Here is a 25,348-nt window from a genome sequence, read left to right as displayed (position 1 = left end):
ACACCACAAAAAAAGGTACCTCTGGCTTTATCTTTCACCCAACACTTCCCTCGTTGCCAAGTATTTTAAAACCTCACAGCAATATACTTCATATGTCTCCCAGACTGACTGCAGGTCAGGGGGGGAAGGGGAGGGAAGGCAGGGAAGTGAAGCAATTAGGCCAGCAGATGCCTAAATGCCATTTGCTCCATGTACCTCAACCATCGCTGAATTTTATCCCTGGAGCAAGACTCCCCCTGACAGCTTCTCCATCTGTTTGCATCTAAGAGTTCCCCAGCGGAGAAACCAGGTGTCCTATCCAAATGCACGCATGCAGTCAGCCACCACACGTTTAAAAAACTGAATATAAAACAAAACCAACAGAGCACGCCGCAGTCCATCAGGTGCTATCTAACTCATTGCCTGGGGAAAATGGCTTCAGTATGTGCGACAGACGTGAAGCTGTCTGTTCCCAAGGTCTCAGAGCCTGTAATAAGTGCCTTTCCCCCAAGCTGCCCTCCCCCGGCTCCTTTCAACCAGCAAAAAAAAGGGATGTACCTGCTTTCATTCACTTTAACATGCCTGAGCATATGCTGACAGTCAGCTCACTTGCTGTTGCCATTGGGACTGGCAGAGCTGGGGCTGCAATGTGAGAATTGCACCAAACACATCAGGGGGTCAAACTGGAACCAGATGGATGAAGTGTGGTATGGACAGCAGGAGAAAAACGGGGGATAAGTTTCCCTGCTCTTCAAGCCTGACCCTTAGCCCTCGCTATCGTTTCTCGCAGCCCTCCTGCTCCGAGCCACCCTTCTATCATCACATTCCTTGGCCTTGCACAAGGCACTGCTCGCTGCTGCACTCCCCTTGTATTCCTCCGATGAGACAGACCAGTGCTTCCCACCTCAGAGACGACTGTGATTGCTGGATGAACTGGACTTTTCTCACCGCAGTGGCTGGCAGACTGAAGAGCTGCACGGAAGCAAGGAAAGCTCCTTCTGTGGTGTTGGTCTGCAGCACAGGACAAGTGGCTGCAATATTTTCCTTCCAATTTTCCTTACAAAACCTTGAATGCTGCTGGGGAGGTGATGGAGGTAACACATTGTGTCGCTGCATCCCATGCATCCATCACCGAGGGAAGACAGGCTTGGGCAGTGCGAGTTAAATCCAACAGAGATACTGATATTAAGGGGTGGTAAATCAGGGGCAGGAATTCAGTCCTGGTTTATGGAGACCTGAAGCAATGCTCACATAAATCCAAAAGAAATTTACTCCTGGTCTCTGCTTCTTTAGTTTTAGCTCCACCAGGAGAGCAAAAGTAAAATTCACATTTAGGAATAAGTTAACAAAACCCCCTTGTAGGTACAGAAGACAATTTCTTCTTGCTATACCCAGCAATGAAAGTGTCTGAAACACACCCAAGCATCAACTAGTACAAGGCAAATACTCCTGCTGAAGTTAAGTGTTAGTCTGAACATAAAATACGTGGAATAGCACTGACTCCAGCATAGCAGCTGGACAGATAAAACCAACAGCAGACATGGTTAGTTGAATCTACATTCCTAGTGGTGCAAGAACCAGAGGAAAGCCAGCTTGAACCCCAGATCCTGCCTCCTCACAACACACTGAGAACAGATAGATATGCCTTCTTAAAATTTTTTTTTTTTTTTTTTTTTTTTGTACCTGAACTGAAAATGCAAATGTAAATCACTCCCAGGATCTCTCACTGGATCCTTCCAGCTACCACTTGCTAGGACTGCTTGAAACATTTTGAGAGGAAGCAAAGCAGTAAGAACCACCTCAAAAGTCACAAGAGACTAGAAGCCTGTTGTTTTAGTGTCCCTGCTGCATTTTTGTTTTCTCTCTGTTTTTTTTTTTTCTTCTTTTTTTTTTTTTTTTTCTTTTGTAAAAGAGTTGAAGGGAACAGAACAGACTCCTTTCATGAGCTCTGGGTGACCCCTTTCCCCCGGATGCAAGTTAGTCACATAAATAGTGTCTCTAGCTGAATTGTCACATCCTGGATGCTAGCCTAAATTCACAACAGGGAATCTCTTGAAGAGCCACAAAGTGATCAGTGCCTTCCCAAATCCCAACCCATCAGCACTGGACCATTCCCATTATTTGGAGCTCATGTTCATTTATGACACATGAGATAAATGGGCCAACCTCCCCCCCAGCCCATCAGGCTTCCAGTGGAAGTTTATAGACACACAATCAGGGAGACACTCTCTAACTTCAAGCTCTGTCTACATTAGCCTTTTTCAAACCAGAAACTTGACATTTACTAGACAATTTTCTTCTCTATCATGGGCATTCACAGTGGCAGTAAGTTTGGTTACAAATGTGGGATTTAGTTTGGTTCAAGAAAACATTTTAGGAAATGGTTGAAGGGTGGGGAAGGAGAAATAACTTCAAAATTCCACATGGTTTCCTCTGGCCTCAAAAGATGTATTATTATTCCCCCACTGTCATAAGAGATTTCTCCTTTAAAATTCATTGAGATTTTGAGGCAGCTCCAACTGCAATAATTTTATTATTTAGCTATTAAAAAGATGCTTTTGGCGAGTAGCCATTGGCTAGAAAAAGCAAGGGTAGATATGACTGGGAAAATGTTAACAAACAACCCACCAGCCCTGCGCATGAGAAGATAGCAAGAAAAGCATCAAACTTGCTGGCATTTGGTTCTTTCGTGGCCTGTTTGGCAACCTTTCTAGCAGAAGTCATGCAGGGGACGAGACAAGACAGGAAGCTGTAAAAAACAAGAGACTAGTCTGAGTGCAGTTAGATGCTGGAGATGACTGAATGAATTATATGTTTTCATGCTTTTCCATGAGAACTTCAAGGGTCATCAGTGGCTCCTGCAAATTAATCTGTGCTCAGTGTGTTTGGAAGAGCTAGGCATTGCTGATCTAAGATCAGAGAGAGGCTTTCTGACCCTCCTGGGATGTGCTGTTCAGAAGGGCACCAGCATCAAATCATCAGCTACACAATGCCATGGTACAGCAGGAGGCAGTGAAGAAACTTCAGCCCCCCGTAGGTGAGATCGTGGCCCCACAGCCTGGCATAGTTTGAATGCCAGTTTCCACTAAAATGTGATAAAATCTGGAAAGTTCTCTTCAGCCAGCTGCTACTGGCAACAAGTCAAGCAGCTCTGCTGTACAAAACATGCATAAAATCCTCCAAACCCCATCCCCACTTGCCCAAATTCCAGCTGATGTTTGGCTGATCCATCAGCTTCTGTCTGTATAGGAAGATGGCCTGTGCATGTGCGGTGAGCAAGTGGTGCAACTCCTACTACAAGCTTGCCTTCTCCTCTTCACCTGACTCCTGATAGGTGTCACAACTCTGAAAAGCCCCAAACTAGGTCTGGAAGCACCAGGACACTTTACCTTCTCTGTGTCCTAAACACATATTTTTTATACATGAACCTGATGGTCCTTGCAAGGGGAAGAAAAAAGAGAGGAGCTGTAACAAAGAGATCAGGTCATACACCAATACGAAGGGCTTGGGATAGCTTCTTATTTTGAAATGAAGAACAAAAGCAAATTCAAGTTAACTGGGCTTTACTCCCTCCTTTCTGTCATGTATTGCTGTCTTTAGCTTCAAACTGTTTCTTGAGCAGTAGAGAGGAATTATAATGACTCCATGTAAAAGTTATAAAGAACCAGAATTGGAAATAATGGAGCCATAATTTTTCAGTGCAAAGATAGATCTAACTTGCATGTAAAAGGCATTTTCCTGAATCTTACGTGTGATCTAGCCACATAAGAAAGAAAAGGCATGCTAAAAAGGCAGACTAGCTTAACTTTCCTCTAAGAGCTACCTTTTGCAATAGATCTAGGGGCAGGTCAGCCACAGGGCTTAGACCCAGCTCTTGTTGGCTTTGAAGAACATTGAAGAACAATGATGTGCTGTTGATCAAGCAACCATGGGCCTCAGTATCAGCTGTAAAGCACCCGTGTTCAATCCCAACTACAAGCCTGCAGTAAAGAAGAAAAGCAGCTCCTGGAACAGACTGTTCAGTGCTTTTGACAAGATCTGTGAGGCTTTTTCCCTCCAGCTCAACACAGTCATGTTCTAGTTTCCTGAAATCCCAGCAGGCTACTCTAAGCCTCCAGCAGCTGGCTAAGGAAGAAGCATCCACTATAAAGGAAATGCTGGAGGCATCTAGAATAGTTTTCTGCTTGACCACAGTCCTGTCAAACAGGAGTAGCATTTCAGTAACACTTCAAAGACCACACTTATCACAAAAGCATTTCTTAAGAGGATCATCCCTTCGGGGAATATGCATTCTCCTGCCCAGATCAGAACCCAGGAAGATGTGGACGAAGCCAGGGTATCAACTGGAGTCACAGCACCTCTCAGAGTGCCTCATTCCATGATTTTATATGAACATGAGGTGCCTCAGAGCACTTCATTTCATATTTTTAAATCTTTAATTAGGGTAAGATTCCCATCACGCCTCCCTCATCTGTTCTTTTTTTTTTTTTTTTTTTCCACCTGTCTTTTATTTTATTTCTGGCTCTTTATGGTTTCCCTTTCCAGCTGCTTACTATTATCACCTACGATTCTAATCCCTCCTTAACTGCTCACATAATCACCCCTTTATTTGGGAACCTGGATTCATACCCTTTGATCCACAGGTTGTCCTTGTATTTCCTGATTCCGATTTGTTCCAGGGTGTCCAATGGTTTCCAATGTCCTGCAGCTCTCATTTGTTTTAGCCTGTTCTTCTCTCACAGCACAAGAATGAAGTAAATAATTAGCACCAGAGCATGTGTGATTGGCCTAGCCTCTTTGCTCAGAGATGGACTGTAGTTTGCATCTGAATTTGCTGAATGCCCTCTCTCACGTGTTATGGGTAGGCTGTAGCACCAGTTCTGCTTTAGCTGCCACATCTTCTTACTACTTCAGTTGTGCTAAATGCTCTGGTTCCACGTACCAAGTCTGGCTTTCCCTGCTCCTCCTGGCCAAGCTTGCCTGTGGCACCAGTCAAACCCATGGCTTTCCTGACTCACTGTTTGGGCAAACAGCTGTGCTTACCCCACCAGACCTCTTTTTCCAACTTGAGAGAGGCTCAGGACATACATATTGCTTCCAGACTCAAACAGAACATTTTGATGGAGTGCTTGCTCTCCACTTTCATTATTTTTACCCCTTGTTCACCTGCTCTGTCACCCAGATTTAAAGACGTCAAGAGGCAAGGACTGCTGCTATCTCTCATTTTGGCCCAAAACTTCCACTGCCATCCTTTTGTTAAGAAGATTTCTTTGTTTCATACCTCATAGCCAAACAAACCACTGTGGCAACCTACTGTGGCCTCAGGTGTCACACAGACCAGAGGACTTCACGCAGCAACTCCTGGAGCAGACACAATAGTTTATATCTGACTACAGCATACAGCCCAGGAAGGCATCAGAGATATGACAGCACCAGAGCAAGCAGAACATGCTGATTCATCATGTGTGGTCTCCAAACGATGCCAGTAAAATAAAGACAAATGGAACTGCAACTCAGTGAAAAAAATGCCTAATGATATGTGATACGAAAATATTACAGTGAATGTTTCTAACTATGATTTCAGAGACTCAAGAGAAAAGACAGACTAGTGAAAGGATCAGTGTGTAGGGAATCTGATCTGGGCACCAACAGCATAATTGTTCTTAAAATGCCTTATGCATGTGCCAAGAGCTACTGCACAGATGCCAAGCAGCTCATCCAAAGCTACAGCTCAGCAAAGACTACTGTACTACCTAAGCATAAATGGGAGGGAGAAAGACACCTAAGACACAACAGAGCTCCATTGATGGTTCCTGTGGTTTCAGTGCCTCTGGCTGGCAAGGAGCCACATCAGATGTATTTTAAAATTTGCATTTTCCTGATTATAACTTCTCCCTGTAATTGTTTTCAGATCTGTAGTCAAGGATGTTCTCTATAATTTGAGTAATATGCTCCCTCTTTTCACTACCCATTGGAAGCTCACCTAGTGTTAAAGTGCACTAAGATGAATGTGAAAAGGAACAAGGTGTATTTCTTCTCACATTCAAATGAAGCAGTTTTATTTTAGTGCAATCCAGAGGAAGCATGGGAAGTGTAAGAGCTGAAGAGCACTTAACTTCCTTGCTGTAGGATCGGTAGACTTCTTTTGACAGTCTTTTCCTGAAGTGATACATCCCTATGTCTTCACCATCTGGATAAAACTCTCTTACATCAAAAACTGTCTTCCCAAAGATGTATTTATAGACTAGGAAAGTCTATTTTCCCTCCTTATTTGCATATCCTCTGCCTTTTCTTGCATCTTCAGTTGAGGGTGGACTCTTAACACCTGGTATTAGATGAAAGGGTTAGTAAAAAGAATTATTTTTCAATGATGGATTGAGATAGATTGAAATTCTTCAATATGACCTGAATTAGATCCCAACAGATAGCTTAAAAGGAATTGGGGTTAGCTAAACAGCAGCTGTAATGTAAAGCATTGTTAAATATCAAGACAGCTGTGGGGGGAGGGGGATATTTTTTCAGTGATGGTGTTAACTGGGAATCTGCAAACATTTGAATTTTGTAACATGTAGATGTTTTGTTTAAGTGGGGAATTTCTAGTCGTTATTAATGTTAACATTTTTGTGTGATTAGGTAAAAAACAAAATTATTCAGCATTCAGTTCTGAAGCAAGACAAGGTCATATCAGTTTCAGCTGGTCTTCTGACAACTTGTTCTAAACAACCAACTTTTTATGGGAAACTGACCTGTGCTTTGACAACTCCGTGAATGATTAATGATTCATCCATCTGATTCACTCCCATGTCCAGCTCCTTTTGCTACCAGGATATATGCCACCTCACAACAAATTCATGTGTCATTTCTTCTTTCAAAGGATATGATTCAGCTCAACTTATCAGAATTATATCTTCTACTGCAAATCAATATAATGCATGTATGCAGCTAAGAAAGTGGTTTAGTTACGGTTTGGGTGATTGCTCTCTATCCAGCTGAGGAAATACTGCTGGGGAATAGGGTATCTGATAGGTACATCACTGCATAATGAGAAGTCATCAAATCAGTATTCAGACTACATTTTATACTGTTGGTCTCTGAGAAACATTCAAGTTGTTGAGCCAGCCTTTGAGAGATGAGGAAGATGTTAATGTGTTGTTATGCCCAAGTCCTTTTACATTGTTTTAGGTTCTAAGGGCTCCTACCAGGATATCATAGCTCCACTGATAAATGAAGGATACTGGAGCTCAGCCCAAGAGGAGAACACAAATGGAAAGTTTCATTGGCACAAGTCAATCTCTGCAAGTTACTTGGACTTCTGAAATGAAGCACAAGTCAGAGAATCCCCAGCTTTGGCTGTATCCTCTCTGTTACACAAATCTGTCAGCAATCAGGGTCATCGTTCTCTTCCAGCACTCACTGAGGTTATTTAAACCCATCTTGGAAAGAACATTTGCTGTGCCACCTCCTCACAAGATCATCCTTCCGAGAGAGAACTGATGCTTCCTGTGGGCTGTGGTTAGGGCAGACTGCATGCAGCCTGGAGACTCAGCCAAGGGTGCAAGCCTAGAGCCACCCCATCACCCCATGAGAGGGACTGCCACTTGGGCACTCTGTCTGAGGAATTTTCAAAGTCTTTTTCATTACACAGTTTTGCTAGGTGGTTCAGAATTTGCTTTTTCCAAACCAAGGGATTGGTACTTTTTAAAACCACTGCAGGAAAGTGTAGCAGGTATGAAGCTGTGGGGCAGGACTGGAGTTCAGTGTGGGTATTCATATGAACTAACTGCAGTTCTTCTATGTTCTTGGTCATCTTTAAATTTTGCAGTGGGGCAACACCAGTGTAAAGATGTTCATGAACAGGAGCTGTATACACCATAAACAATGCAGGGAAACTAAAGCAGGACCCTCTCCTACCAGCCTTAATCTTAAAAATTATTTAATTTTCTAGTCAAATTCCTCTGTGGCAAAATATATATATTTTGTTTGCAGAAGGAATAAGGACACAGGTCTGTTTCTGGTTCAGTTTGTGGAGCACCTCCGAGCATGCCAAGCATCAGAAAGGCAACAGGGTAAAGTTATACTGACAAATATTCATTACACCTACTGCCATGTAACATTCTGCACAGTTACAGGAGAAGTAGTTGGATGTGTCCTGCCCACAGGACACAAAATTGTTGGCAAAGTACTTTTTGAACTTCCACAATATGAATTCCTAAACAGAGTCATGAATGAACAAGATATTAATCCCATCCTCTCAGAGGAAAAAAAAAAAAAAAAAAAAAAAAAAAAAAAAGGTTGGTTTGTTTGTTTGTTTCTGTCTTACTACAAAAACACCTCTGGAGATTTCCAGAGAGGATACTACAGGTGAAATTCAACAGTCAACAGGCATGCCTTTGGTTTTAGTGAAGGTCAGATGCTACCACATTTTAAAGCTGCCTGCAAAATTAAACCCACTGTAGCCAGAAACCTACAAAATTTGTTAAGTGTTCTGGCAGTGGAGATTATCAATGTACAACACCCTCAAAGCCATACAACACCAGGGCCACCTGCATGCTTTCATCTCTCACCAACCCGAGCTACATTGCACACAGAACACTATGCCATCAGCTTTGCACACATGCTCACGTCACCTGATGTCAAAGTGCTGTGTCTGTGGGAGAGTTAGGCACTCGGAAACTGAAAATGCCTGATCCAAGCTTACCTGGGCAGCCATAATTCGGCTTCCTATGAGTCTGTTTGGGAAATGCAGGGAGTCGGGTTACTAAAGTACATGCATCAAAGCACATGTGCAAGGTTATAGTGGCAACTATAAATCTGGCATTTCCTTGCACTTGAATACTTAACCTACACAAATTTCAATGTCGTCTCTTTAGCTTTCTTGTGGGGAGTAGGGGAGTATAATTTCATAATTAAAAGCCACAGTATGCTAGAAGCTCATCATCAGCAATGGGTGAACATGGAACCTCCACTGGCACTCCTCATGATATTTGCTGCATAGGACACAACTGCTATGGCCCAGAGGAGATAAGACCCTGTGTTAAGGTTCTTTGTTGTGGTCCAGTCCCAGCCAGTGGACTCTGGAGGAGAGAGAGGTCCCTCTAGGAGACCACAGGTGGTGGGCCTTCCACACATCTGTATCCTCTGTTCCTGAAGTACCACATACCACTGAGAGTCTTAGAGAGAAAACCCATAACAATATGGAGCTGTTTCCATAAGCCTTCAAAATACTTTTGAGCACTGCAAAGCAGAGGAAGGAAATGACAAGTTATGAAGATGATTAACTGACACTGCACATCGCTTACAGGATGAAGAAAGGATATGTCTCAAAAGCCTGGGATCATACCTTTGCTATATGGACAAAAATCTGCTTCAAGGAAAGAACTGAGAGGTATAAGCAACTTTGACCTTCCCTTCCAGCACCCTGAAAAAATACCAAGTAGTTTTGTACTGGTGCAGTCCAAGACCCAACCTCCTGGTGCAAGAGGCTTCTGCTGTGACCCAGAGCAGGAGCAGCATCTCAACCTCTACTGCACAGATCCAGCACACAGAAATCACTGGGAACAAGTCTCTACAACCATCAGACACTTCCATCTGCCTTTCTTCCTTGCTCTCAAAAACAGAAGACTGGGGGCTCTCTTGCATATGCTTTCAGTCATAGTCTCCTAGGTCTGACATTGCAGCACAAGATCGCCATGTCCAAGAATGCTGTCCTGGTCATTGTTCAGGTAATGTTGCCACATTACAGCCTGGTTCCTGGCTGTACAAACAGGCTATTGATCCCTATAAAGACCTTGTAAGTACATCCCACTGACTTCAAGACAATGCTATACCCCTTGCATGCAAACAACTTTCAGCTCAACTCTCTCCTCCCCAACCCCAGCATCAATATAATGAAAAAAACAAACAACAACTTTTTTTTTTTTAAACACAAGCAGCCCCACAGTGGCTGCCTTTTCCAGATGACCATTTTTATGGGCTTAGCAACAGTTCCTTCCTCTTCTGCCCCTGTTCCTAGAGCTTAGGGCTGGGGCAAACCAGACCCATCTCACAGGAGCATGGTTCTCATTTCCTAGGTAGAGTCCGCAGTAAATTCACAGTAAATTGCTCCTTCACGGTCTGGCTGGTCGGAGGAGTCCCAATTAGATGTCCATGCAGGGACAGAACAGCAGGGCTGTTCCCTTGTGAGGAAGTCATTACTAGGAGAGCAAGGAGAGAAACACTTCTGAGGGTGGCTGGGATTTGATTTTTAAGTGGCCAAGGTTGTTTTTGGATAATGTCTCTGGGGTTTTCACACCTGCTACCTAGTGCCAATTACACTGTTCTCTCTCTCCTTTTTTTTTTTTTAATTTTATTTATTTTATTTTTTTGCAGAGCCATGGATTCAAGGCATGCTCTTGCTGCAATTACCAGCAACCCTGTATCAGGCTCCTTGCCATTGGCATCACCTCCAACTCACCAAGGATAATACAGACACACAGTGTCAAACAGCCAAAATTGCATTTTCTCTGCCTACATCCCCAAACTATCCTGGTCAGAAATCCTTTTAATCAAATCTAGCATTTCCTGGGGCAACAAAATTAAGGTTTCCTAATGTGTTTTCCTTAGGTCCCACAGCACCACAGAATTGGCCCCAGACTCCCAGCTCTCATCAAACCACTTCAGACAAAATCTTTGCTAACTCCTTCTCTCACTTGTTCACCAGAGATAGACAATCTTCTGCCCCTGTTGTGGTTTAATGGTGGCAGATAGCTCAGCTCCACCAGGCTGCCCTCTCACTCCCCGTCCACAGCAGAACAGGGGGAGAAAAAACAAAGTTTGTAGGTGGAGATGAGGGCAGGGAGATCAGTCAGCAATTACTGTCATGGGTAAAAAGGACTCAATGGAGGGCTGCAGCATGGAGACCTGGCATCTGATTGCATGGAAACTAAATACGAAGTTTAGACTGCTTTTTACAGGCCTAGAAGCCTAGAAACTCAGCCCATGAAAGACAAAAAAAAAAAAAAAAAGTGCTTTAAAATAGCTCAACCACCAGAAGATGAACTCATTAGTGAGGGGAAATTTTCAAGAAGAAAAAAAATAATATCATAGAGTTATACCTTGGGATCTTTTCCACTGCTGTAAAGATTCAGTTACAACTGGCCTGAGAAATAAACAGGTCTTTACAGGAATTTGAGTTTTCCCAGATCTCTGTTTGTATGAGAAATATCACGTCTCAGCTCCCCATGCCTGTTGTTCTTGGGAGACATTCAGTAGCATTCAGTAATAACAAGGGACATTTTAAGTCTTCTTGGGCCTATTCTAGTGACAAAAGGTAACAAACCAAGATTAGGGAATGGTTTATTCCTTGGCATGGGTGCATCAAGGCTGGCATCTTCCCACCATGCTGGGGTATAAGTGGGGAGTCAAGTGGGAAAATGTTTTGAATCCTTTGGGACTGCTTTTTCCTAAACCTCCAGAAACCTGTACAAGACTCTGTTCAGACTGGCTCCGTGTCTCAATGAATTTGTCTCAATTTGCATGATTCTTGCCCATTGAACTGCTTCAGACTTTACATTTGGCATAAAAACAGGATTGTAAAGGAAAGAGCTGGGCACTCCAAACTGCACGTGAAGAAGAGTGAAATGTCAAATTACCATCTCACCCTTTAAGGCCTAAGCTACACATGCTCTTTTTCTCCCCCACACAGAGATTACTACAAAACATAGAAGCCTGAGGCAAATAATTGCCCAATTTGCAACGATTTTACATGAGATTGGGCACCTCCCCTCCTCAGTCTCCTTTGAACATCCACCCTTGCACCTGGCCCCTGGCCCTGGGGAGTGCTGGAGCAGTTATGTTATACTGTGAGACTACCAGCTGTCTCTGGCTCCTTCCTGCTCTGTGTCTCCTCTCCCCTCTCATTCCTTCACTGCAGCCTGCCACTGCTCTCTATCACAGGTGAGAGACTATGTGAACAACAGGGAGCAAGCTTGGGAGAATTATTTTTAAACCCATTAAGGGAGTCACCTAGAGTTTTATGGTGCTCTGGTTTTAAAGCTCTGGAGAGCCTGTATTTGATGTGTAATATACAGCCTGCAGGCATCATTTCACAAAGTATTCACCTTTTACCCCACGCTGCCGTGCCAGTTGCCAGTTATCTAGCTTTACTTTGATGTCTCCCACGCTAACACTGACTATTCTGGTGGAAGAAATCTCAAGAGATACTTCATTATGAAAACAAGACCCAGAGATACAGCTGATGTCTTAAGATCATAAACATCCTACGGCGAACAGGGAAATATTCCAACTTCAAGGGCTCTTTGGCTTTTTTACTTTTCATCTCACCAATTTCATCCGGGAGCAATTTGCAGCAATGCTAATTGTATGTTTTCCCTGAGCTGTGCAAAGTTATAGGCCAATTATTTCTCTTCCACCCCTGTGATGCACGTGGATTGCTGCAGAACAGTCTGAAAGAAGTCAAATCATTTTTTGTTCAAGAAAAAAATTCTCACCATTCCTTAAAGACAATGAAAATGACATTATAAAAATATAAGCAAGCAAATTCAAAGGAGAAACAGCTTTATCCTGCCATTGATTTCAGCAGGAAAAGAGTTAAGCTGATGCCGAACACTTCTGAAGATAAGGACACGAGGAAACTTTGCAGCAAAGAGAAGTGCACATTTTCTGTCTGCCCTGAGGTAGAAGGTTCAGCATCACATTTGTTTCAGTGACCTCTCATGAATTGTGTGGTCACCCAGTCCTGAATAAACCAGAAAAACAAGAGATATTTAAACTTACACCTCAAAGAGATCTGGATGCATTAAGGGAATATACAATTAAGGCACTCAAACATCCTAATTCTTTCTTGCTCAATAGCTGGGATATAACCATGATTATGCATAGACTGGTTGTTTTTAAGGACCCAGATTAATCTGTTTTTAAGATGAATAGAAATGTTCCCAAGACTTTTTCTCCTGTTACACCATTATTTAGATCTTCCGATATACTTTCACATACTGTTTTGTTATTAAAATACAGAGTAACTACATGCAACCCCCCGTCAGAAAATGTGTAGGTCCCTGCTGGATGAAGCTGGCTCTGCTCTCACACGGGCAGCGCCGAGGCTCTGTACCTCCCTGCAGCCCCTGCTGCCACAGCCTCACCACATAAATCCAATAAAGAGAGGCATGGGTGATTTGTTCAGCTCTCTATGGTCTTTTGTTTCAGAGCTAATTGTGTCTGTTGCATTTATAATTTCAACATGTTGATATTCTTACAATTTAGCTTTCAGTTTATGAGTTGCAATTCTTCTGAATAACTGGAATATATTTTTAATCACGTGAAATGTTTGGAAAATCTTCATGTTATCATCTTAGGATCCTCCGGGATTTAAGAAATGGTCCCATCTTCAGAGAACATTTAATTTGCAAAATGCAGGTGTACTTAAAGAATTAGCTAGGATATCTACCCTTTTTCAAAGTTTTAACTTTGATGAAGATAATCCTAGGGTTTTGCACAAAACTTAGAAGCCAACTCCTTAATTTAAGAAATTCAGCTCTGCTTTAAGTACAGAATCAGAATTTTAGCCAACATAGCCAAGTTTTGGAGAAAGAACAGATAAGTGTTGTGAACACTAGATACCCATGCACTTCTAACATTTCCTATCTGAGTGCTGCCAAAACTGTGACGACACTTTTAAATGTGACCATTGATATATGTAACATAGCAATCAAGACAGAAAATTCCAAGCAGAATACTGGCGCAATTCAACATGATGCAATGGAAGCACTAGAAAGAAATGCATCATCTTGAGTGATACAGAAGGTCACTAGAAATGCACTTTCTTGAGTGATGGTGAAGATTGTGACATGTAGTAGTTATTTCTGTTACAGAATCATATGTGGATATCACATCATCTGTCAAGTTCCCATGTCTCTGGCAAGTCTCATAGGTCCACCATGAGGTTTGTGAACGGGTGTCTCCCAGATCTGTTTCCTGAGTTACACTTAAGTGTCCAGAATGACTCTGGTTTGCAGCCAAAGCCAGCCTCATGGATTCTTATGACTGGCATAGTGCTGGACTCACCTAGAACAGGGTTTTGGCAAGGCCAGCTGAGGCGGAAACTAAGGAAAACAAAAGGTAGATATTGTCATACAGTGCAGTAAGTGCACTGATTCCCCTCACATTGTTCCATATTAATTAATATGACATAACTAGCACAAAACCAACAACTCCCTTCCTCAGACCCATGCTCTGACTACAGCCTCTCTGTGTTAGTGCCCTTAAATCCAGATGCCAAGTTAATATACCCTACCTCAGACACTCACAATGTCAAACTCCATGGCTCCTCTCCACACCTCACCATAAAGTTTCTTCCAGGCTTGCCTTACAGAGGAGAAAGATTTGACCACAAGAGCTTGGTAACTTTACTCACCTATGATAGGGCAACTCATCCTATTCCTGCTGAGTTCACAGCCACCATTTGCTTCCAAGCTCAAACTACAAAGATGCCACACTCCTTATCTCAAAAAATGTCCTGAAAGAAATTTTATACTGCACCTAACACAGCTGGGCTCTAACACCAGAGATGATCTACAAAAAAAAAAAAAAAAAAAAAAAAAGGAGCAACCAGCAGTGCAAAGATCTAATAGGGTAGAGGATGCTCTGAAATGTACAAGGCTGAAATGCCTATGCTGTAAAGAAACAGCACAAGGAGGGGAAGACAGGCCCAGATTTGAAAAATCTTTAACACTTGGACAAGGGCAAAGAGTGAAGCAGATCTGAATTTTCATGAGAAAAGCAAACCTAGCAGCTGATTACCAGTCCTGAATAGAAAGTGTTCTGCACTCTTCTACATAGACAAAGCAACTGATCTCGACTGTGAGTCACAATGTAAGATTTTCCATTAACAGTTGAAAATACATGGAGCTGGTAAATAATACTATCCCACAGTAATAACAACAAAAATGTTGTCACATAAATAATATGCTATGATAGAGTTTTTTGTGTCAAAGCCCTTTTCTACTTGCACTACAATGACACAGAGATTAAGACCCTGTTGTACTGGGTGAATGGCAAAATGATTGCCTTTATCATTTATGCCAGTATAATCTCTACTGCAAAGGTAATCAAAGAACATTCCTGCATCTGTGGCCACCTGTCATAGCTGAAAGACATAACCTCCACATGCAAATCGCTGTAGAATCATAAAATCATTTGGGTTAGAAAATACCTTAAAAATCACCAATTTCAACCTACCGAGTCCCATCACCAAACCACGTCCCTTAGTGCCATGTCCACATACTTCTTAAATACCTCCAGGGTTGAGGAGGTATTCACCACTTCCCTGTGAATGCTTGCCCACCCTCTCCATGAAGAAATTCTTCCTAATATCCAATCAATACCTCATCTGGTGCAACTTGAGACTGCACCGGAGAAAAGAGACCAACATAGGCTTTTATACTTAGGTGAAACCTAGACAGCCTAGAGGCCCAACTAAACCAGGGTGATTTGAGTCGCAGCCCAACTGATGTGCCCAAAGCCACAAAGCAAGTTAGTGTCACAGGTCTCAATGAAAGCGAGGCACTTTTAGGTCAGTGGGACAAAGAGGCCATCAGGTCTTGTTGAGCAGACCTCTGAGAAGTCATGCTTGCATTGCAGTGCCAAACGGTACCATTACAACATGGATTCTTGCTGCGTTGCAATGCTCTGTTGGCTATTACAAGTGCCCCAGTCAAACTGAAACCAAAAGAGGCCATGTGTTTGGAGGCCAAAGGAAATAAGCATGTTTATCACACCCTCCACTCCACCCTCCCCTTCCCCTTCTGCCACCACATTTCCACTGGGAGAGCCTCTTCAAGTAAGATTCTCCAGCTACATCGCTGTGCCTGTCAAATCCAGTGATGATGCTCGTTTCAGGCGGATGCACCACCATGAGGTCCTGGTAATTCCTTGGCATGTCCATTAAGACCACAAATCCATTGCTTCTCTGCTGTGATGACTCACTGTAAAAAGCAGCAGCCAGCGGGGTTCAGAGAAATGATTTAGAGGTGAAAAGCTCCTTAACCTGTTTTGAAAACTCCACAGTCCTAAACTGCACCATCTGAGATACAATATTTATGTTCAGCTTATAGACCACAATAAAAGCAACTAGGCCAAAGACCTATCAGCTCTTTTATGTATACTTGGCAAGGTTACAAGACAGCAATCATATCCCTGGGATCTTTTACTTTCCTATAAATTCCAAGAGCCACATTTAAAAGTGAATTGGCAGATGCATTCTTTATTGTAAGGAAATTTGTTTTCCTTCAGCAATAGGCAAACATCTTCAGCCATAAACAAGGAAAGGCAGGGTAGATTTTCACTGAAGCCAGCCATAATAGGCTAGCAGTATCTCCATGCAGAAGGAAAAGTTGGATTATGTAGTAATATACAAGGAAGTTCTGCAGAAAGCTGAATAACATTTTTTTTGTCCGGAAACCCAAAAGCGCAAACACTTTTGGAAGGCTATGGAATGTGTTACAAGTTGTAATCCTCCCAACAGAACCTCAAAAGCCTTGGCTTGTTCTTCTCTTTTAAATTCAGAACTTGACAGCTATTTAACCAGAACCACAAGTGTTAGAGGTGGAAAAGGCCTAGGGATTATCTAATCTATTCCATGACTTGAACAGAGAACACTAAAACTGTGCTGCATAAGTGATGTAAAAATTCGTGCAGAAGAAAGAATCATCAAAGCTGATGCTGGAAGTCCAAGGAAGCACATTCCCTTTGACTTGAAATTCATTAATTAATCTTTTAGCTTCAGTAACTGCTGTGATGCTGCTCTTGACTAGAAGGACGATAGCATTGTAATCAGTGCTGCTTCAAGGCTGCTGCTGATTGCCCACACATGAAGAATTAATCTTTCCAAGTGGTGTCACCCACTGAGCAGGTTCCAAGCTCAGGAAGAAAGGCAATGGCATCCATCCACTACCAAAACATGCATCTTTAATGCTTTTATAGGAATGTTGCTTTGAGCCTTAAGAAGCAAACTCTCTATAAATCACATCATTAAATATATCCAGACTGATGGTTTACAGGAAAGCTCTGCACTGTCAAGGTTTTTGTTGTTGTTGTTGTTCTGTTTTGTTTTGGTGACAATCCAGTTTAAGAAAAACAATTTTCTTCTGATGTTGAAGGAAGGACAGTTTATTGTGTGTGGTTTAAAAATCTTGCTCATGGTTTAAATATTTGAAGTTCTATCTGCCACTGGCAACTGAATACCACCACCACCCCCTCCTTATTTTATTGGGATTAATATCTGTGCTTTGCAGGTCTGCTATAACATGGTTTGCAGTTTGCTGAACTTTTTACCCTACTTTTTCCATGGCATTGGATGCATGTAGTGGGACAACTCAATGAAGTTACTGGTCTAGCAGTTAAGAAAAGATTGTCTAGATCTTGACTCATGACTTTATGAGTCTTCTGAATAATGGCTTAAAGATACTTGTCTCTTTCTCTGATGGAGCAGGTAGCAGTAGGGGTGGATAGATGAGGAAGAAAGTCATGCAGAAGTCCAGCCCTGACTTAATGCTGTAAGGGAAGAGCACAGAGAGAAAATTACTCCAAATATCCATCTTTAAGGGCTGCGCCCCTCTCTCAGCTACTTCCACTTACATAAATCCCTCTGCAGAGGAATCATACTAGGACTGCAATGAAGAAAAGCCATTAAATGAAATATTAGCAACAGGAAATAGAGTGAGATCAAGTAGATATTCATACACCATTAGAAATCCATTCGATTCCTGGCTGCCATCAATAATCGGTCTTAGGAACTGGTGGACAAGGGAAGTCCATGTAGCCCTGTGTTGCCACCAGTTTACAGACCTTCACCAGCATCTTCCTTCTTGGGTACACAAGCAATGCACCAATAAAATCTCATCCCTTGTTCAATCCTCTTAGTTCTTGGTGGAGAATCTGAGGGAGATTTTTGCCCACATGGACTTTCTTGTACTTGCAGATAACCTTGATGCTGGCAGACGAAGTTCATGTGTACAGTAAGTGCTCATGAAACAACAAGTGCACCCACCCATCAGACTAACATGCATCAAAGCAAGAGAAAAAGCCTACTTTTTGATCTGTTTTCTGCAAACTGGTCCTACCCAGGAGCCATAGGTTAAAATCCAAAGCAGTATGTGGCCATCTATATTGGACTGCAAAGAAAATTTGGCTTTTCCCTCTGCCATGCTACTGCTCTCTGACATGAACTTTGGCATCTTAGCACATGATCAGCTCATACGCAAGGCTCCTGGAAGGACTTAGCTTTCCTTGGATGTACCACTGGTGCCACCAACATCTCTTCAGGAAAAGGGAGGGTTAACTCCACCCTGGAAGCCAACGAAGGCAGACTCAAACTTGCTGTCTGGGTCACTCCCATTCCTTGGATGTTCAAAGGGGGGAGGAGAGGGTAAAGCTTTGTTTTCAAAAAAGGTTTTGGGTACGATGAAAGATGCTAGTCAGGTTTCAGAGGGGGCTTGGTTAAGACCACACATTGCAGCAAAATGGCAGCCCATCAACGAAGTCCTCAGTGCCACTGAAATGGCCTGAAATGTGAATCTTGAAGCTTTGGCTTTGACATCTGCACTAAATACACAGTGAGCCAATGCTTTCACATACAGAAAATCTACAAGCAGATGGCTACCACCTCTGGAGCATTCAGCAGTCCTTCCTCTGGTCTTGACTTTGCGTGCCACTGTCCATATCAAAACGAGTAATGACACATCCTCAGCTGGAACACAGGCCGTGTTGGCATCCAGCAGCCCAGATGCTTTGCTGAACTCTCCAAATCCCTCCAATCTGTAAGACTGTGTTGGAAAGATCAGGAGCAGATTTAGCCTGAGATTTCTGGCACTCCTCCTTCTAACCATGGCCGGCAACTCCAAGAGAAATGCCTCTCTTTTATGTTTTGGCACTTCCAGTGTTGGCAGGATGCAGGAGGGAGGAAAACAAACCTGAGCCTTCCAGAAACTCCATAAACAAACAAAGATTTCTTTTCAGTATGGCTCAGAAGATGGCCAGAGATCTGGGAAGCAGAAGGCGGAGAGAGGATTATATCCTCAGCATCACTAAGCATTTCTCACAAACACAAAACAAATAAGAGCTTGCACCTCTCCTGCACATTACACTGTTGTGACACCCAGCTAGGACAGAAAGGTGCTCTAGCTGTGAGGGAGAGATCCCTTGACAAGCACACAAAATGTGCTTGCCAGAGGGTCTGACTCGCCTCAGGGGCTTTGGGTAGTGCTGGCAAGCTGAGAAAACATGCTGTTTATGCTGAAAACAAATAAATAAATAAAAGGGATAAGCTTGGGCATGCCAAGAACTCCTAAAAGAACCTGAGGGCATTTTTAACCCCTGTCCATGGGCAAGACACCTGAGGCAAGTGCTTTTCCAGACATGGAGGCATGTCCAACAGCCCTGCCTGTGGGCTGCTGGGTCACAGATGAAAATGGAGCAACCTGGCAACCTGTACACTTTCACAGTAGCTCTCCCAGAAGGTTTTTTTTTTTTTTTTTTTGTTCTTTTCTGTTTTCCCATTACATATTAAGGTGGTCCAGTCAATAGCTGCTGTTCACCGAACTCTCACAGCAAGTAGGGCTGGACTTGGGGCTGTTACAGAGCACAGTGCCAGAAGAAACAGACAATTTTACCTGGACAGCTAAACCAAGAAATTAATGCTGTCATAATCATGAGCACTGAGCTGCATGGTTTTTGTGAGTTGCACTGATGAAAACCTGCTGGCCCTAACCTTAATCCTAACCCTGTTGATAGCACTATTTTCTTACATATCTAAACCAATTAAACTGATTCACCATCACATTCTGCCCAAGCAACCCAAGGAAGTGCTACTACATAAACTGAGCTTGAATATATCCAAATTCTTTCTTTCTCAGAAATGATCATACCCAAATAGAACCAGTTGTGAAAAGACAATGTTTGCCACATTGATTTAAGAGAGAGTAAGGTCAGTCGATCACAATCTGAAACACACCGGTTTAGTAAAATATTGCCTTCTGGCCAAGCATGCTTTTTGGCTGTGGAGCCGCTACTAGACAGATGTGATCTGAAAAAAAGCCAGTTGGTCAGATAACAAGAGCTCAGCTCCTAATCCCATCATTAATGAACAAGTAAGTCATGAATGAGTCACTTCTACCTCTCTGGCTTAGTTTTCTTGCTAATAAAAATTAATAACCTTTTCTTCTCCTCTTTTTTTTTTTTTTTCCTCCTAATCTGCTTCACTGTGATGTTCTGCAGACTGATTAATGAGGTGATTTTCTGTGAAACAAGACAAAAGGATGCTGGTCCTGGGAACGGTCTTGTGGACATGCTGCTGAAGAAATGCATATTGTCCTGGGGGTGACACAGCAGAGAGGCCAGTGATTCAATTTACTGCTCTTCAGCCTGAGGGCATTATATTGCTCTTTCCCACCCAGTCCTTTTTGGATTGATTTTGTCAAAAACAGCTAGGGATTCCTCAGAAAGAGACCTCTTGCAAGATAATGAAACATGCTATTTAATAAGACTAACGCTGCAACAAAGAGCGTTATTCTCTCCCTTGAAAGCTGCACGAAGTACAACATTCAGCTTGCAGAGCCATTCTTGAAGTACACATTTTCCAGGAAATGGATGCGTATATTTATATGTACATACATATTTGCTTTAACATTGGCTTATTTCTGCTCACACTCCAGCACAACAGCTCAACCGCCTTTTTCTGCGCTGCTCTTGGAAGCAGTTCACACAACATCACAAAGGGAATATTGCAAACTTCCGCAAGAGTTTCGCACGATCGATGGGGCTTGCTGTGGGAAGGGAAAGCACACATGTACCCAGCCTTCTGAAGGTTCGGCCACATTTTCTGAGCCACAGAGCTGGATCCTGGTATAAATTAACATTTGTCCGTTCCCAGATGTTCGTTCCGCCTTGTTGCGACACCTCTTACCTAGTTTCAGACTGACCTTGCGCTGGGCTTGAGAATGTTCACGAGTTTTTTAGTCATTGTTAAGAACAAGGAAAAAGAAACAAACATCTGGTTAGCAGAGCTGCCAAGTGCACATTCCTTCGTTGTTTTTCAACCTTTCAATCCCTTTGTTTTTTGCTTGAAATTCCGTCTGATAAACGTGCGGAGAGCCACAGGGCACTGATTAGATGAAATTCAGGTTCTGATCCACAGCACCACTCCACCAGCATTGACTCAGTGGAAGCACCACTGACATCCAAAGGCCCCAAATGGCCCAAACCAGGAATAAGACCCTGCTGAATCTATCCCAACTGTGTTTATGTATGGAGGCCTGATCCCACTCCCACTGAGGTCAATGGGAGATTTGCCACCAACTTCAATGGGAACAGGATGGGGCTTTAATGTTGTTACTGCATTGAAATGGTGTTTGAGTCCATCCTCTGCCAAGATGTGGGGTTCTCGGTTTCTATAGCTGTAATGGTTTATAATTGGAAAAAACGACTTTATTGAATCTTGGCCTGCGGTGCTGGCACAGCCTGACAGACCAGGTGGGGTGGTTCCAACAAAAGCTCGTGAAATATCAAACTCAGGCAGCTCGTGTGACACAGCTTCACCTTCTCTACCTTTGTTGTACAAGCTTCATCCTGCTGCACCTCCACATGGGAGCATCTTCTCTGAACCACAGCTGCTCAGAACTGCATGAACTCAGCCCTGGATCTATCCTGCCCAGCTACGGACACCTCTCTACAACAGCTAAGTTAAGGAAGGGAGCTGCCCTAGGTTTCATTGATAGTGATAGACAGTTTCCCCAGGGATTGGTTCAGACCTAGGGCAACCCATGCCACCTTTCAGAGACACCTGTCTTTTGCAGGAGCATGACGAAGTGAGGCTGAAATGTCAGTCCAGAAATTGAAGCACAAGAGTTCAGTGTGAAAAGCATCTTTGATTACTTTCAGAGAGTTATCATAGCGAAAAGGTAAAATGCAAAAGGACTGCCTTGTTCTCTTAACAAGGCATTGCATTAGCTGTTGCTCGAAATACCAAGCATCTGAGTCTTTTAAAAGCTTCCCTCTGTTTTTTATTTACGTGTGAGTGAGTCTGTGTCCCTGAAAACCAGATTTGAAGATCATTAATCCGAGACGAAAAAGCAGGCAGACTTATGCAATGCTGTCCCACCCAGTTGTCAATCCTCTGCAAAACCAATCTACGCACTGAGTGACGCTGTGGAGCGGGATTGTACCGGACTGGAAAGACGCTCATTTCCGTCAGAGATGCCAAATCCGCGGCGTGGCTTTATGATCCATATTGACACAGGCCATGAGAACGATTCTGTTTTCTCCCTGCTGGTCACTTTCATAAATGCCAAGTTTTGGGCAACGCAATGTACGGCATTTCCAGCAAACCGCTCAGTGATCTCATTTGCACTGCCACACAGTTATTTTTTACTTTAAATGCCTTTTCATTCAGCCAAATATTTTAGTTTGAAAAATAATAATCACGCAATCTCTCAGGAAATCAGGCTTTCAAAACCAGGACGCAAAGAAGCATTGCCCAGTGGAGACCTGATCAGGCAGACTATAAAGCCCTGCAGCCACTCACTGGACACCCTTTTTCATGCTCTACACTCTTTGTATACATAGACATTAAGACCGGTTTCAGCTTTCAGGCCATAGTCTGCCATCATGAGTCTTTTTTTTTTTTTTTTTTTTTTTAACCCAAGACCTTTTCAAGGGTTCCCTCATTCAAGGAAACAACAGACTCAGGAGCTAGTTTTTAACTTCCTTTATGAACATGCAGTCCTCATCCAGCTTTGACTCCAATTTTAAGTGATTTCTGAGTGAGGAAAATACAGCCCAAAAGAGATCTATGGACTGCCCAGTTCCTACGCACAGGAGGTCTGAATGTTATTGGTGAATTAGCTCAGAGGGTTGCCACTCATATAGGAGAAGACAGGAATTTTGGGTGATCTTAAGAATATAAATGCAGAAGGACGGTAGCACATTGGGCTTGTGCTGGTATTTAATGAGCCTAGACAGCAATACTCTTTTATGAGTTGGAGAGGAGAACAATGCCACTCACACCTGGAAATTGCACAATATTTTTGTCAAGGAAGATAGACAGGCACAGTGTAAGCTACTGGCAAGCTCACTTTTGTGAAAGGAAATTTGTTAAAACTTTCCTAAGCTTTCTATTAGTTCCATCTATTGAGTCCTACCAATTCAGAGTGGTTTAACAGCCTCTGCAAACCAGCAAAAATGCACTCATAAAATCTTTATTAAAGAAAAAGTTTTGGAAAGCCAATTTGACCAGGTCTTCTCCATATGAAGGGACTACATTCAAGCTTTGGAAATTCTGCTTCTGTTTTGTACAGATGCCCTCTCACTGACCCACAACTTCATTTAACTCTCCTCAAGAGGAAGAAAAGAATCCCTGCTAAAATTATTAGCATTCACAAAGAATATTTTCTTTGAGGAAATGGCCAGCACACGTGCTTTGCTTTCTCAAAGACTCCTGTGAATACAGCACTAACTCTGTACTCCTGCAGCTAGGAGACTTTTTTCCCCAAAGACAAGTACACATTAGCACCATGCAATATTCTCTTGTTTACCCTGTTGCACTTCCCATGGAGATGCTCCCTTGGTTTTCATTCTCTCTTTCTCATAGCTTGTTTGGAGGTCTGGTGTCCCTTGGTCCCATATCTCGCTTCTCTCAAACCACTTTGATTTTATTTTATTCTGCAGAATACGAACCCCCAGAAGCAAAGCATAGGGTGTTTGTTGGGTAGCAAAGACGTCTAATAGCTTTGGTTCCCTTTTCTTCAGTCGCTTGCCCGCCACCAAAATAGAGCCCCAAAGTGCGAGATTTAGACCTGAAATACAGCCCAGGGATGTTTGCTAGAGGCCACCACAGCCTCATAACACAACATCTGCCCTAGCTTTTAGAGGGGAAAAACAAACCAGAAGGAGCTTGCGCAACATGTAATCGAACACAGTTGCTCTAAAAGGCAAGGAAGAAGAGATTCGTGCTGTCCTCCTAGCATCCATCCAGAGCCCTATGTCCCTAGACTCCACCTAATGTGATCCTGTTCAGCTTCTTGGTTGTATTTTGTTCATGTAGCTGGAGGAGTTTCTTTTCCCTCTCATGGAGGTTTGCTAACCATAAGAGCTGCAGAGAGTGCAGAAATATTAACAGCAGTTGACAGAAGAGCTCTCAGTGGGACACAGAGGCTCCTGGCTTACCACTCAGTGTACAGGCCCTTAGGATAACACATATCATCTTACTGTTATAATTATTACTACTTTCATTAAAATAGAGGAGATGAGAGACCCATAAGGGGAGGAGAGCCTGAAATCATGCATACCTTTTTTATGACACCCAATGCAGCCCGTGCTGCTAGCCAAAGCACCCAGACAGGCTATCTCATCAAATTCAGCAGTAGTAGTGAAAAGAGACCTACAAGTTATTTGATAAAATGCCACATTATGAGGTATCATAGCCTCAGACACAAGGGACTTCAAAGCTACTCCCAGGCCTGCTTACAGCTGTTACTTGGAGTTGCTGTGTCTCAGTCCACGTTCAGCTTTCTATTTCGGACAAAAAGAGGTGCTCTCCAAACTGAGGAAATGCTGACCATTGTGAATAAAGTAAGTAGGTGTCCTTTTTTTGAATGGATTAAACAAAAACCCTCTTCATTTTCCCCCAGCGAGGGCTCTTCTCACATGTAAGACAATGCTCTTAACCCCATGAGCTCAGTCAATTCACATATTTCACCCTGAGACTCGCTGTTTTTACTTGGAGTAACTATTCCGCTAAATAAACCCCGTGGTTGCTGAAATGAAAGCAAGAAGCTAGAGGCTGCACACCAAAGTCCACTCTGTTCCTACCTCCTGATCTGGGAGGGGTGCAGGTTTGAGAACAGTGACACATCTTCTGCTGGCAGAGCCAAAGGGAGAACTGCAGCAGCAAGAAGAGTCAGTGCAGGCATAGTGAGCATCTGTCCATGGATGAAGCAGGCGCAGCGTGCTTCATAACCATAACCAGCCATACTATGAGGAAGAGACAGCGTTTCTCAGACTGTTACGATTTTGACTCCAGTGAGTTCTAATTAAGCTAGTCACATCACCCAGCCAACATATGTACAAAGCAAAGTGTCCCTGTTTCCTAGTGTGGCCAAGTGCAGATTGGATGATCACTGGATGATTTGTGTTGCACCTTCCCATCATAACTCAGACAAGAAATCAGCGCAAACCACAGGTTTCCCAAATAAGAGGATGTTCATTCATGCAGATGTCATCTCTGACATTGCAACACACAGCTTTCCCACTTCTTCCCAAGGCTGTGCAAGTACCACCACCCCCACAGCAGCTGGCTTTCCCCATCTTCTAAATGTTCCTC

General features: G+C 43.0%; 1 long non-coding RNA gene across 11 annotated transcripts in view; it reads right to left on the bottom strand.

Annotated features, from left to right (window-relative positions):
- Window positions 1-25,348, bottom strand: part of LOC137858435 (uncharacterized) — a 56,281-nt gene that overhangs the window by 6,396 nt on the left and 24,537 nt on the right. The window contains exons 9-10 of one of the 11 annotated variants that reach the window (XR_011097728.1): window positions 24,838-24,999; window positions 16,801-19,015 (exon numbers count right to left, since the gene is read on the bottom strand). The exons of 9 other annotated variants lie outside the window; for them this stretch is intronic. This is a non-coding gene — a long non-coding RNA (uncharacterized lncRNA). Of the gene's footprint in view, window positions 1-16,800; window positions 19,016-24,837; window positions 25,000-25,348 lie in introns of those variants that run through there. One more of the 11 variants, XR_011097727.1, reaches the window with a different exon arrangement.

Source organism: Anas acuta, chromosome 6, assembly GCF_963932015.1.
Source record: "Anas acuta chromosome 6, bAnaAcu1.1, whole genome shotgun sequence".
Lineage (NCBI taxonomy): Eukaryota > Metazoa > Chordata > Aves > Anseriformes > Anatidae > Anas > Anas acuta.
Note: the sequence above shows the minus strand (reverse complement) of the source record. Positions and strands in the feature narration are given on the sequence as shown.